This window comes from Carcharodon carcharias, chromosome 5 (genome assembly GCF_017639515.1).
Source record: "Carcharodon carcharias isolate sCarCar2 chromosome 5, sCarCar2.pri, whole genome shotgun sequence".
Lineage (NCBI taxonomy): Eukaryota > Metazoa > Chordata > Chondrichthyes > Lamniformes > Lamnidae > Carcharodon > Carcharodon carcharias.
Window position 1 is genome coordinate 2,123,703 of NC_054471.1, and position 12,105 is coordinate 2,135,807.

Consider the following 12,105-nt stretch of genomic DNA (forward strand, 5'->3'; position numbering starts at 1 on the left):
GTTCCAGTCAATCTCTCTCTCTCTGTGTTCCAGTCAATCACTCTCTCTCTCTGTGTTCCAGTCAATCTCTCTCTCTCTCTGTGTTCCAGTCAATCACTCTCTCTCTCTGTGTTCCAGTCAATCTCTCTCTCTCTCTGTGTTCCAGTCAATCTCTCGCTCTCTGTGTTCCAGTCAATCTCTCGCTCTCTGTGTTCCAGTCAATCTCTCTCTCTGTCTGTGTTCCAGTCAATCTCTCTCTCTCTCTGTGTTCCAGTCAATCACTCTCTCTCTCTGTGTTCCAGTCAATCTCTCTCTCTCTCTGTGTTCCAGTCAATCACTCTCTCTCTCTGTGTTCCAGTCAATCTCTCTCTCTCTCTGTGTTCCAGTCAATCTCTCTCTCTCTCTGTGTTCCAGTCAATCACTCTCTCTCTCTGTGTTCCAGTCAATCTCTCTCTCTCTCTGTGTTCCAGTCAATCACTCTCTCTCTCTGTGTTCCAGTCAATCTCTCTCTCTCTCTGTGTTCCAGTCAATCTCTCGCTCTCTGTGTTCCAGTCAATCTCTCGCTCTCTGTGTTCCAGTCAATCTCTCTCTCTGTCTGTGTTCCAGTCAATCTCTCTCTCTCTCTGTGTTCCAGTCAATCTCTCTCTCTCTCTGTGTTCCAGTCAATCTCTCTCTCTCTCTGTGTTCCAGTCAATCTCTCTCTCTCTCTGTGTTCCAGTCAATCTCTCTCTCTGTGTTCCAGTCAATCTCTCTCTCTCTCTGTGTTCCAGTCAATCTCTCTCTCTCTCTGTGTTCCAGTCAATCTCTCTCTCTCTCTGTGTTCCAGTCAATCACTCTCTCTCTCTGTGTTCCAGTCAATCTCTCTCTCTCTCTGTGTTCCAGTCAATCACTCTCTCTCTCTGTGTTCCAGTCAATCTCTCTCTCTCTCTGTGTTCCAGTCAATCTCTCGCTCTCTGTGTTCCAGTCAATCTCTCGCTCTCTGTGTTCCAGTCAATCTCTCTCTCTGTCTGTGTTCCAGTCAATCTCTCTCTCTCTCTGTGTTCCAGTCAATCTCTCTCTCTCTCTGTGTTCCAGTCAATCTCTCTCTCTCTCTGTGTTCCAGTCAATCTCTCTCTCTCTCTGTGTTCCAGTCAATCTCTCTCTCTCTCTGTGTTCCAGTCAATCTCTCTCTCTCTCTGTGTTCCAGTCAATCTCTTTCTCTCTGTTTTCCAGTCAATCTCTCTTTCTCTGTGTTCCAGTCAATCTCTCTCTTTGTCTATGTTCCAGTCAATCTCTCTCTCTCTCTGTGTTCCAGTTAATTCTCTTCCTGTATTCTGTGCGCATGTCCGGGCGTCGCGTGATGACGTCATTGCTGACCCCTGACCTCGTTCTGTCGCAGAAACCGGAGAAAAGACGAACCGATAAAAACGGAGAAAGTGACAGAAGCAGAAACACGGAAACCGACAGAAACCCGGTCAGTACCCGGTAAATACTCTAAATACCCGGTAAATACTCTAAATACCCGGTAAATACTCTAAATACGCGGTCAGTACCCGGTAAATACTCTCAATACCCGGTAAATACTCTAAATACCCGGTAAATACTCTAAATACCCGGTAAATACTCTAAATACGCGGTCAGTACCCGGTAAATACTCTCAATACCCGGTAAATACTCTAAATACCCGGTCAGTACCCGGTAAATACTCTATATACCCGGTAAATACTCTAAATACCCGGTAAATACTCTAAATACGCGGTCAGTACCCGGTAAATACTCTCAATACCCGGTAAATACTCTAAATACCCGGTCAGTACCCGGTAAATACTCTATATACCCGGTAAATACTCTAAATACGCGGTCAGTACCCGGTAAATACTCTAAATACCCGGTAAATACTCTAAATACCCGGTAAATACTCTAAATACGCGGTCAGTACCCGGTAAATACTCTCAATACCTGGTCAGTACCCGGTAAATACTCTAAATACCCGGTAAATACTCTAAATACCCGGTAAATACTCTAAATACGCGGTCAGTACCCGGTAAATACTCTCAATACCCGGTAAATACTCTAAATACCCGGTAAATACTCTAAATACGCGGTCAGTACCCGGTAAATACTCTCAATACCCGGTAAATACTCTAAATACCCGGTCAGTACCCGGTAAATACTCTCAATACCCGGTAAATACTCTAAATACCCGGTCAGTACCCGGTAAATACTCTAAATACCTGGTCAGTACCCGGTAAATACTCTAAATACCCGGTAAATACTCTAAATACCCGGTAAATACTCTAAATACGCGGTCAGTACCCGGTAAATACTCTCAATACCCGGTAAATACTCTAAATACCCGGTCAGTACCCGGTAAATACTCTATATACCCGGTAAATACTCTATATACCCGGTCAGTACCCGGTAAATACTCTCAATACCCGGTCAGTACCCGGTAAATACTCTCAATACCCGGTAAATACTCTCAATACCCGGTAAATACTCTAAATACGCGGTCAGTACCCGGTAAATACTCTCAATACCCGGTAAATACTCTATATACCCGGTAAATACTCTAAATACCCGGTAAATACTCTATATACCCGGTCAGTACCCGGTAAATACTCTAAATACCCGGTAAATACTCTATATACCCGGTAAATACTCTATATACCCGGTCAGTACCCGGTAAATACTCTAAATACCCGGTAAATACTCTATATACCCGGTAAATACTCTATATACCCGGTCAGTACCCGGTAAATACTCTAAATACCCGGTAAATACTCTATATACCTGGTAAATACTCTATATACCCGGTCAGTACCCGGTAAATACTCTAAATAACCGGTAAATACTCTATATACCCGGTAAATACTCTATATACCTGGTAAATACTCTATATACCTGGTAAATACTCTATATACCCGGTCAGTACCCGGTAAATACTCTAAATACCCGGTAAATACTCTAAATACCCGGTAAATACTCTAAATACCCGGTAAATACTCTATATACCCGGTAAATACTCTATATACCCGGTCAGTACCCGGTAAATACTCTAAATACCCGGTAAATACTCTATATACCTGGTAAATACTCTATATACCCGGTCAGTACCCGGTAAATACTCTAAATACCCGGTAAATACTCTATATACCCGGTAAATACTCTATATACCCGGTAAATACTCTATATACCCGGTCAGTACCCGGTAAATACTCTATATACCTGGTAAATACTCTATATACCCGGTCAGTACCCGGTAAATACTCTAAATACCCGGTAAATACTCTATATACCCGGTAAATACTCTATATACCTGGTAAATACTCTATATACCCGGTCAGTACCCGGTAAATACTCTATATACCCGGTAAATACTCTATATACCCGGTAAATACTCTATATACCCGGTAAATACTCTATATACCCGGTCAGTACCCGGTAAATACTCTAAATACCCGGTAAATACTCTAAATACCCGATAAATACTCTATATACCCGGTAAATACTCTATATACCCGGTAAATACTCTATATACCTGGTCAGTACCCGGTAAATACTCTAAATACCCGGTAAATACTCTAAATACCCGATAAATACTCTATATACCCGGTCAGTACCCGGTAAATACTCTAAATACCCGGTAAATACTCTAAATACCCGGTCAGTACCCGGTAAATACTCTATATACCCGGTCAGTACCCTGTAAATACTCTAAATACCCGGTAAATACTCTAAATACCCGGTCAGTACCCGGTAAATACTCTAAATACCCGGTAAATACTCTAAATACCCGGTCAGTACCCGGTAAATACTCTAAATACCCGGTAAATACTCTAAATACCCGGTCAGTACCCGGTAAATACTCTAAATACCCGGTAAATACTCTATATACCCGGTCAGTACCCTGTAAATACTCTAAATACCCGGTAAATACTCTAAATACCCGGTCAGTACCCGGTAAATACTCTAAATACCCGGTAAATACTCTAAATACCCGGTAAATACTCTATATACCCGGTCAGTACCCTGTAAATACTCTAAATACCCGGTAAATACTCTAAATACCCGGTCAGTACCCGGTAAATACTCTAAATACCCGGTAAATACTCTAAATACCCGGTCAGTACCCGGTAAATACTCTAAATACCCGTAAATACTCTAAATACCCGGTCAGTACCCGGTAAATACTCTAAATACCCGGTCAGTACCCGGTAAATACTCTAAATACCCGGTAAATACTCTAAATACCCGGTCAGTACCCGGTAAATACTCTAAATACCCGGTCAGTACCCGGTAAATACTCTAAATACCCGGTCAGTACCCGGTAAATACTCTAAATACCCGGTCAGTACCCGGTAAATACTCTAAATACCCGGTAAATACTCTAAATACCCGGTAAATACTCTAAATACCCGGTCAGTACCCGGTAAATACTCTAAATACCCGGTCAGTACCCGGTAAATACTCTAAATACCCGGTCAGTACCCGGTAAATACTCTAAATACCCGGTAAATACTCTAAATACCCGGTCAGTACCCGGTAAATACTCTAAATACCCGGTAAATACTCTAAATACCCGGTCAGTACCCGGTAAATACTCTAAATACCCGGTCAGTACCCGTAAATACTCTAAATACCCGGTAAATACTCTAAATACCCGGTCAGTACCCGGTAAATACTCTAAATACCCGGGTAATACTCTAAATACCCGGTAAATACTCTAAATACCCGGTAAATACTCTAAATACCCGGTCAGTACCCGGTAAATACTCTAAATACCCGGTAAATACTCTAAATACCCGGTAAATACTCTAAATACCCGGTAAATACTCTAAATACCCGGTCAGTACCCGGTAAATACTCTAAATACCCGGTAAATACTCTAAATACCCGGTAAATACTCTAAATACCCGGTCAGTACCCGGTAAATACTCTAAATACCCGGTAAATACTCTAAATACCCGGTAAATACTCTAAATACCCGGTCAGTACCCGGTAAATACTCTAAATACCCGGTAAATACTCTAAATACCCGGTAAATACTCTAAATACCCGGTCAGTACCCGGTAAATACTCTAAATACCCGGTAAATACTCTAAATACCCGGTCAGTACCCGGTAAATACTCTAAATACCCGGTAAATACTCTAAATACCCGGTCAGTACCCGGTAAATACTCTAAATACCCGGTCAGTACCCGGTAAATACTCTAAATACCCGGTAAATACTCTAAATACCCGGTCAGTACCCGGTAAATACTCTAAATACCCGGTAAATACTCTAAATACCCGGTAAATACTCTAAATACCCGGTAAATACTCTAAATACTCTAAATACCCGGTAAATACTCTAAATACCCGGTAACTACTCTAAATACCCGGTAAATACTCTAAATACCCGGTCAGTACCCGGTAAATACTCTAAATACCCGGTAAATACTCTAAATACCCGGTCAGTACCCGGTAAATACTCTAAATACCCGGTCAGTACCCGGTAAATACTCTAAATACCCGGTAAATACTCTAAATACCCGGTCAGTACCCGGTAAATACTCTAAATACCCGGTAAATACTCTAAATACCCGGTCAGTACCCGGTAAATACTCTAAATACCCGGTAAATACTCTAAATACCCGGTCAGTACCCGGTAAATACTCTAAATACCCGGTCAGTACCCGGTAAATACTCTAAATACCCGGTAAATACTCTAAATACCCGGTCAGTACCCGGTAAATACTCTAAATACCCGGTCAGTACCCGGTAAATACTCTAAATACCCGGTAAATACTCTAAATACCCGGTCAGTACCCGGTAAATACTCTAAATACCCGGTAAATACTCTAAATACCCGGTCAGTACCCGGTAAATACTCTAAATACCCGGTAAATACTCTATATACCCGGTCAGTACCCGGTAAATACTCTAAATACCCGGTAAATACTCTAAATACCCGGTCAGTACCCGGTAAATACTCTAAATACCCGGTAAATACTCTAAATACCCGGTAAATACTCTAAATACCCGGTAAATACTCTAAATACCCGGTCAGTACCCGGTAAATACTCTAAATACCTGGTAAATACTCTATATACCCGGTCTGTACCCGGTAAATACTCTAAATACCCGGTAAATACTCTAAATACCCGGTCAGTACCCGGTAAATACTCTAAATACCCGGTAAATACTCTAAATACCCGGTCAGCACCCGGTAAATACTCTAAACACCTGGTAAATACTCTATATACCCGGTCAGTACCCGGTAAATACTCTAAATACCCGGTAAATACTCTATATACCCGGTCAGTACCCGGTAAATACTCTAAATACCCGTTAAATACTCTAAATACCCGGTAAATACTCTATATACCCGGTCAGTACCCGGTAAATACTCTAAATACCCGGTAAATACTCTAAATACCCGGTCAGTACCCGGTAAATACTCTAAATACCCGGTAAATACTCTAAATACCCGGTCAGCACCCGGTAAATACTCTAAACACCTGGTAAATACTCTATATACCCGGTCAGTACCCGGTAAATACTCTAAATACCCGGTAAATACTCTAAATACCCGGTCAGTACCCGGTAAATACTCTAAATACCCGGTAAATACTCTAAATACCCGGTCAGCACCCGGTAAATACTCTAAACACCTGGTAAATACTCTATATACCCGGTCAGTACCCGGTAAATACTCTAAATACCCGGTAAATACTCTATATACCCGGTCAGTACCCGGTAAATACTCTAAATACCCGGTAAATACTCTAAATACCCGGTAAATACTCTATATACCCGGTCAGTACCCGGTAAATACTCTAAATACCCGGTAAATACTCTAAATACCCGGTAAATACTCTATATACCCGGTCAGTACCCGGTAAATACTCTAAATACCCGGTAAATACTCTAAATACCCGGTCAGTACCCGGTAAATACTCTAAATACCCGGTAAATACTCTAAATACCCGGTAAATACTCTATATACCCGGTCAGTACCCGGTAAATACTCTAAATACCCGGTAAATACTCTAAATACCCGGTAAATACTCTATATACCCGGTCAGTACCCGGTAAATACTCTAAATACCCGGTAAATACTCTATATACCCGGTCAGTACCCGGTAAATACTCTAAATACCCGGTAAATACTCTAAATACCCAGTAAATACTCTATATACCCGGTCAGTACCCGGTAAATACTCTAAATACCCGGTAATACTCTATATACCCGGTCAGTACCCGGTAAATACTCTAAATACCCGGTAAATACTCTATATACCCGGTCAGTACCCGGTAAATACTCTAAATACCCGGTAAATACTCTAAATACCCGGTAAATACTCTATATACCCGGTCAGTACCCGGTAAATACTCTAAATACCCGGTAAATACTCTAAATACCCGGTAAATACTCTAAATACCCGGTAAATACTCTATATACCCGGTCAGTACCCGGTAAATACTCTAAATACCCGGTAAATACTCTATATACCCGGTCAGTACCCGGTAAATACTCTAAATACCCGGTAAATACTCTAAATACCCGGTAAATACTCTATATACCCGGTCAGTACCCGGTAAATACTCTAAATACCCGGTAAATACTCTATATACCCGGTCAGTACCCGGTAAATACTCTAAATACCCGGTCAGTACCCGGTAAATACTCTATATACCCGGTAAATACTCTATATACCCGGTCAGTACCCGGTAAATACTCTAAATACCCGGTCAGTACCCGGTAAATACTCTAAATACCCGGTAAATACTCTAAATACCCGGTCAGTACCCGGTAAATACTCTAAATACCCGGTAAATACTCTAAATACCTGGTAAATACTCTATATACCCGGTCAGTACCCGGTAAATACTCTAAATACCTGGTAAATACTCTATATACCCGGTCAGTACCCGGTAAATACTCTAAATACCTGGTAAATACTCTATATACCCGGTCAGTACCCGGTAAATACTCTAAATACCTGGTAAATACTCTAAATACCCGGTAAATACTCTATATACCCGGTCAGTACCCGGTAAATACTCTAAATACCTGGTAAATACTCTATATACCCGGTCAGTACCTGGTAAATATTCTAAATACCCGGTAAATACTCTAAATACCCGGTCAGTACCCGGTAAATACTCTAAATACCCGGTAAATACTCTATATACCCGGTCAGTACCTGGTAAATACTCTAAATACCCGGTAAATACTCTAAATACCCGGTCAGTACCCGGTAAATACTCTAAATACCTGGTAAATACTCTATATACCCGGTCAGTACCCGGTAAATACTCTAAATACCTGGTAAATACTCTATATACCCGGTCAGTACCTGGTAAATACTCTAAATACCCGGTAAATACTCTATATACCCGGTCAGTGCCCGGTAAATACTCTAAATACCTGGTAAATACTCTATATACCCGGTCAGTACCCGGTAAATACTCTAAATACCTGGTAAACACTCTATATACCTGGTAAATACTCTATATACCCGGTCAGTACCCGGTAAATACTCTAAATACCTGGTACATACTCTATATACCCGGTCAGTACCTGGTAAATACTCTAAATACCTGGTAAATACTCTATATACCCGGTCAGTACCCAGTAAATACTCTATATACCCGGTCAGTACCCGGTAAATACTCTAAATACCTGGTAAATACTCTCAATACCCGGTCAGTACCTGGTAAATACTCTAAATACCTGGTAAATACTCGAGATACCCGGTCAGTACCCGGTAAATACTCTAAATACCTGGTAAATACTCTATATACCCGGTCAGTACCTGGTAAATACTCTAAATACCCGGTCAGTACCAGGTAAATACTCTAAATACGCGGTCAGTACCCGGTAAATACTCTAAATACCCGGTAAATACTCTAAATACCCGGTATATACTCTAAATACCCAGTCAGTACCCGGTAAATACTCTACATACCCGGTCAGTACCTGGTAAATACTCTAAATACCCGGTAAATACTCTAAATACCCGGTATATACTCTAAATACCCAGTCAGTACCCGGTAAATACTCTAAATACCCGGTCAGTACCTGGGAAATACTCTAAATACCCGGTAAATACTCTATATACCCGGTCAGTACCTGGTAAATACTCTAAATACCCGGTAAATACTCTAAATACCCGGTCAGTACCCGGTAAATACTCTAAATACCTGGTAAATACTCTATATACCCGGTCTGTACCCGGTAAATACTCTAAATACCTGGTAAATACTCTATATACCCGGTCAGTACCTGGTAAATACTCTAAATACCCGGTAAATACTCTATATACCCGGTCAGTACCCGGTAAATACTCTAAATACCTGGTAAATACTCTATATACCCGGTCAGTACCCGGTAAATACTCTAAATACCTGGTAAATACTCTATATACCCGGTAAATACTCTATATACCCGGTCAGTACCCGGTAAATACTCTAAATACCTGGTACATACTCTATATACCCGGTCAGTACCTGGTAAATACTCTAAATACCTGGTAAATACTCTATATACCCGGTCAGTACCCGGTAAATACTCTAAATACCCGGTATATACTCTAAATACCCAGTCAGTACCCGGTAAATACTCTACATACCCGGTCAGTACCTGGTAAATACTCTAAATACCCGGTAAATACTCTAAATACCCGGTATATACTCTAAATACCCAGTCAGTACCCGGTAAATACTCTAAATACCCGGTCAGTACCTGGGAAATACTCTAAATACCCGGTAAATACTCTATATACCCGGTCAGTACCTGGTAAATACTCTAAATACCCGGTAAATACTCTAAATACCCGGTCAGTACCCGGTAAATACTCTAAATACCTGGTAAATACTCTATATACCCGGTCAGTACCCGGTAAATACTCTAAATACCTGGTAAATACTCTATATACCCGGTCAGTACCTGGTAAATACTCTAAATACCCGGTAAATACTCTATATACCCGGTCAGTACCCGGTAAATACTCTAAATACCTGGTAAATACTCTATATACCCGGTCAGTACCCGGTAAATACTCTAAATACCTGGTAAATACTCTATATACCTGGTAAATACTCTATATACCCGGTCAGTACCCGGTAAATACTCTAAATACCTGGTACATACTCTATATACCCGGTCAGTACCTGGTAAATACTCTAAATACCTGGTAAATACTCTATATACCCGGTCAGTACCCGGTAAATACTCTATATACCCGGTCAGTACCCGGTAAATACTCTAAATACCTGGTAAATACTCTCAATACCCGGTCAGTACCTGGTAAATACTCTAAATACCTGGTAAATACTCGAGATACCCGGTCAGTACCCGGTAAATACTCTAAATACCTGGTAAATACTCTATATACCCGGTCAGTACCTGGTAAATACTCTAAATACCCGGTCAGTACCCGGTAAATACTCTAAATACCCGGTCAGTACCAGGTAAATACTCTAAATACGCGGTCAGTACCCGGTAAATACTCTAAATACCCGGTAAATACTCTAAATACCCGGTATATACTCTAAATACCCAGTCAGTACCCGGTAAATACTCTACATACCCGGTCAGTACCTGGTAAATACTCTAAATACCCGGTAAATACTCTAAATACCCGGTATATACTCTAAATACCCAGTCAGTACCCGGTAAATACTCTAAATACCCGGTCAGTACCTGGGAAATACTCTAAATACCCGGTAAATACTCTAAATACCCGGTAAATACTCTAAATACCCGGTCAGTACCTGGTAAATACTCTAAATACCCGGTAAATACCCTAAATACCCGGTAAATACTCTAAATACCCGGTATATACTCTAAATACCCAGTCAGTACCCGGTAAATACTCTAAATACCCGGTAAATACTCTAAATACCCGGTCAGTACCCGGTAAATACTCTAAATACCCGGTAAATACTCTAAATACCCGGTATATACTCTAAATACCCAGTCAGTACACGGTAAATACTCTCAATACCCGGTCAGTACCTGGTAAATACTCTAAATACCCAGTCAGTACCCGGTAAATACTCTCAATACCCGGTCAGTACCCGGTAAATACTCTAAATACCCGGTAAATACTCTAAATACCCGGTCAGTACCCGGTAAATACTCTAAATACCCGGTCAGTACCTGGTAAATACTCTAAATACCCGGTCAGTACCCGGTAAATACTCTTAATAACCGGTCAGTACCCGGTAAATACTCTAAATACCCGGTCAGTACCCGGTAAATACTCTAAATACCCGGTCAGTACCTGGTAAATACTCTAAATACTCTGTAAATACTCTAAATACCCGGTCAGTACCCGGTAAATACTCTAAATACCCGGTCAGTACCCGGTAAATACTCTAAATTCCCGGTAAATACTCTCAATACCCGGTCAGTACCCGGTAAATACTCTCAAAACCCGGTCAGTACCCGGTAAATACTCTAAATACCTGGTCAGTACCCGGTAAATACTCTAACTACCCGGTCAGTACCCGGTAAATACTCTAAATACCCGGTAAATACTCTCAATACCCGGTCAGTACCCGGTAAATACTCTAAATACCCGGTCAGTACCCGGTAAATACTCTAAATACCCGGTAAATACACTAAATACCCGGTCAGTACCCGGTAAATACTCTCAATACCCGGTCAGTACCCGGTAAATACTCTAAATACCCGGTAAATACTCTAAATACCCGGTCAGTACCCGGTAAATACTCTAAATACCCAGTAAATACTCTAAATACCCAGTCAGTATCCGGTAAATACTCTAAATACCCGGTAAATACTCTATATACCCGGTCAGTACCAGGTAAATACTCTGTATACCCGGTCAGTACCCGGTAAATACTCTAAATACCCGATCAGTACCCGGTAAATACTCTAAACACCCAGTAAATACTCTAAATACCCGGTAAATACTCTATATACCCGGTCAGTACCCGGTATATACTCTAAATACCCGGTCAGTACCCGGTAAATACTCTAAATACCCGGTAAATACTCTATATACCCAGTCAGTACCAGGTAAATACTCTATATACCCGGTCAGTACCCGGTAAATACTCTAAATACCCGGTCAGTACCCGGTAAATACTCTAAATACCCGGTAAATACTCTAAATACCCGGTAAATA

The 12,105-nt window shown here is 41.1% G+C and overlaps 1 protein-coding gene across 2 annotated transcripts in view; it reads left to right on the top strand.

Moving 5' to 3' along the window:
- Window positions 1-1,304: 1,304 nt before the first annotated feature.
- Window positions 1,305-12,105, top strand: part of btbd9 (BTB (POZ) domain containing 9) — a 537,933-nt gene continuing 527,132 nt past the window's right edge. Inside the window, exon 1 of one of the 2 annotated variants that reach the window (XM_041188563.1) lies at window positions 1,305-1,432. The gene's annotated coding sequence lies outside the window, so the exon portion shown is untranslated. Of the gene's footprint in view, window positions 1,444-12,105 lie in introns of both variants that reach the window. The other variant, XM_041188562.1, reaches the window with a different exon arrangement.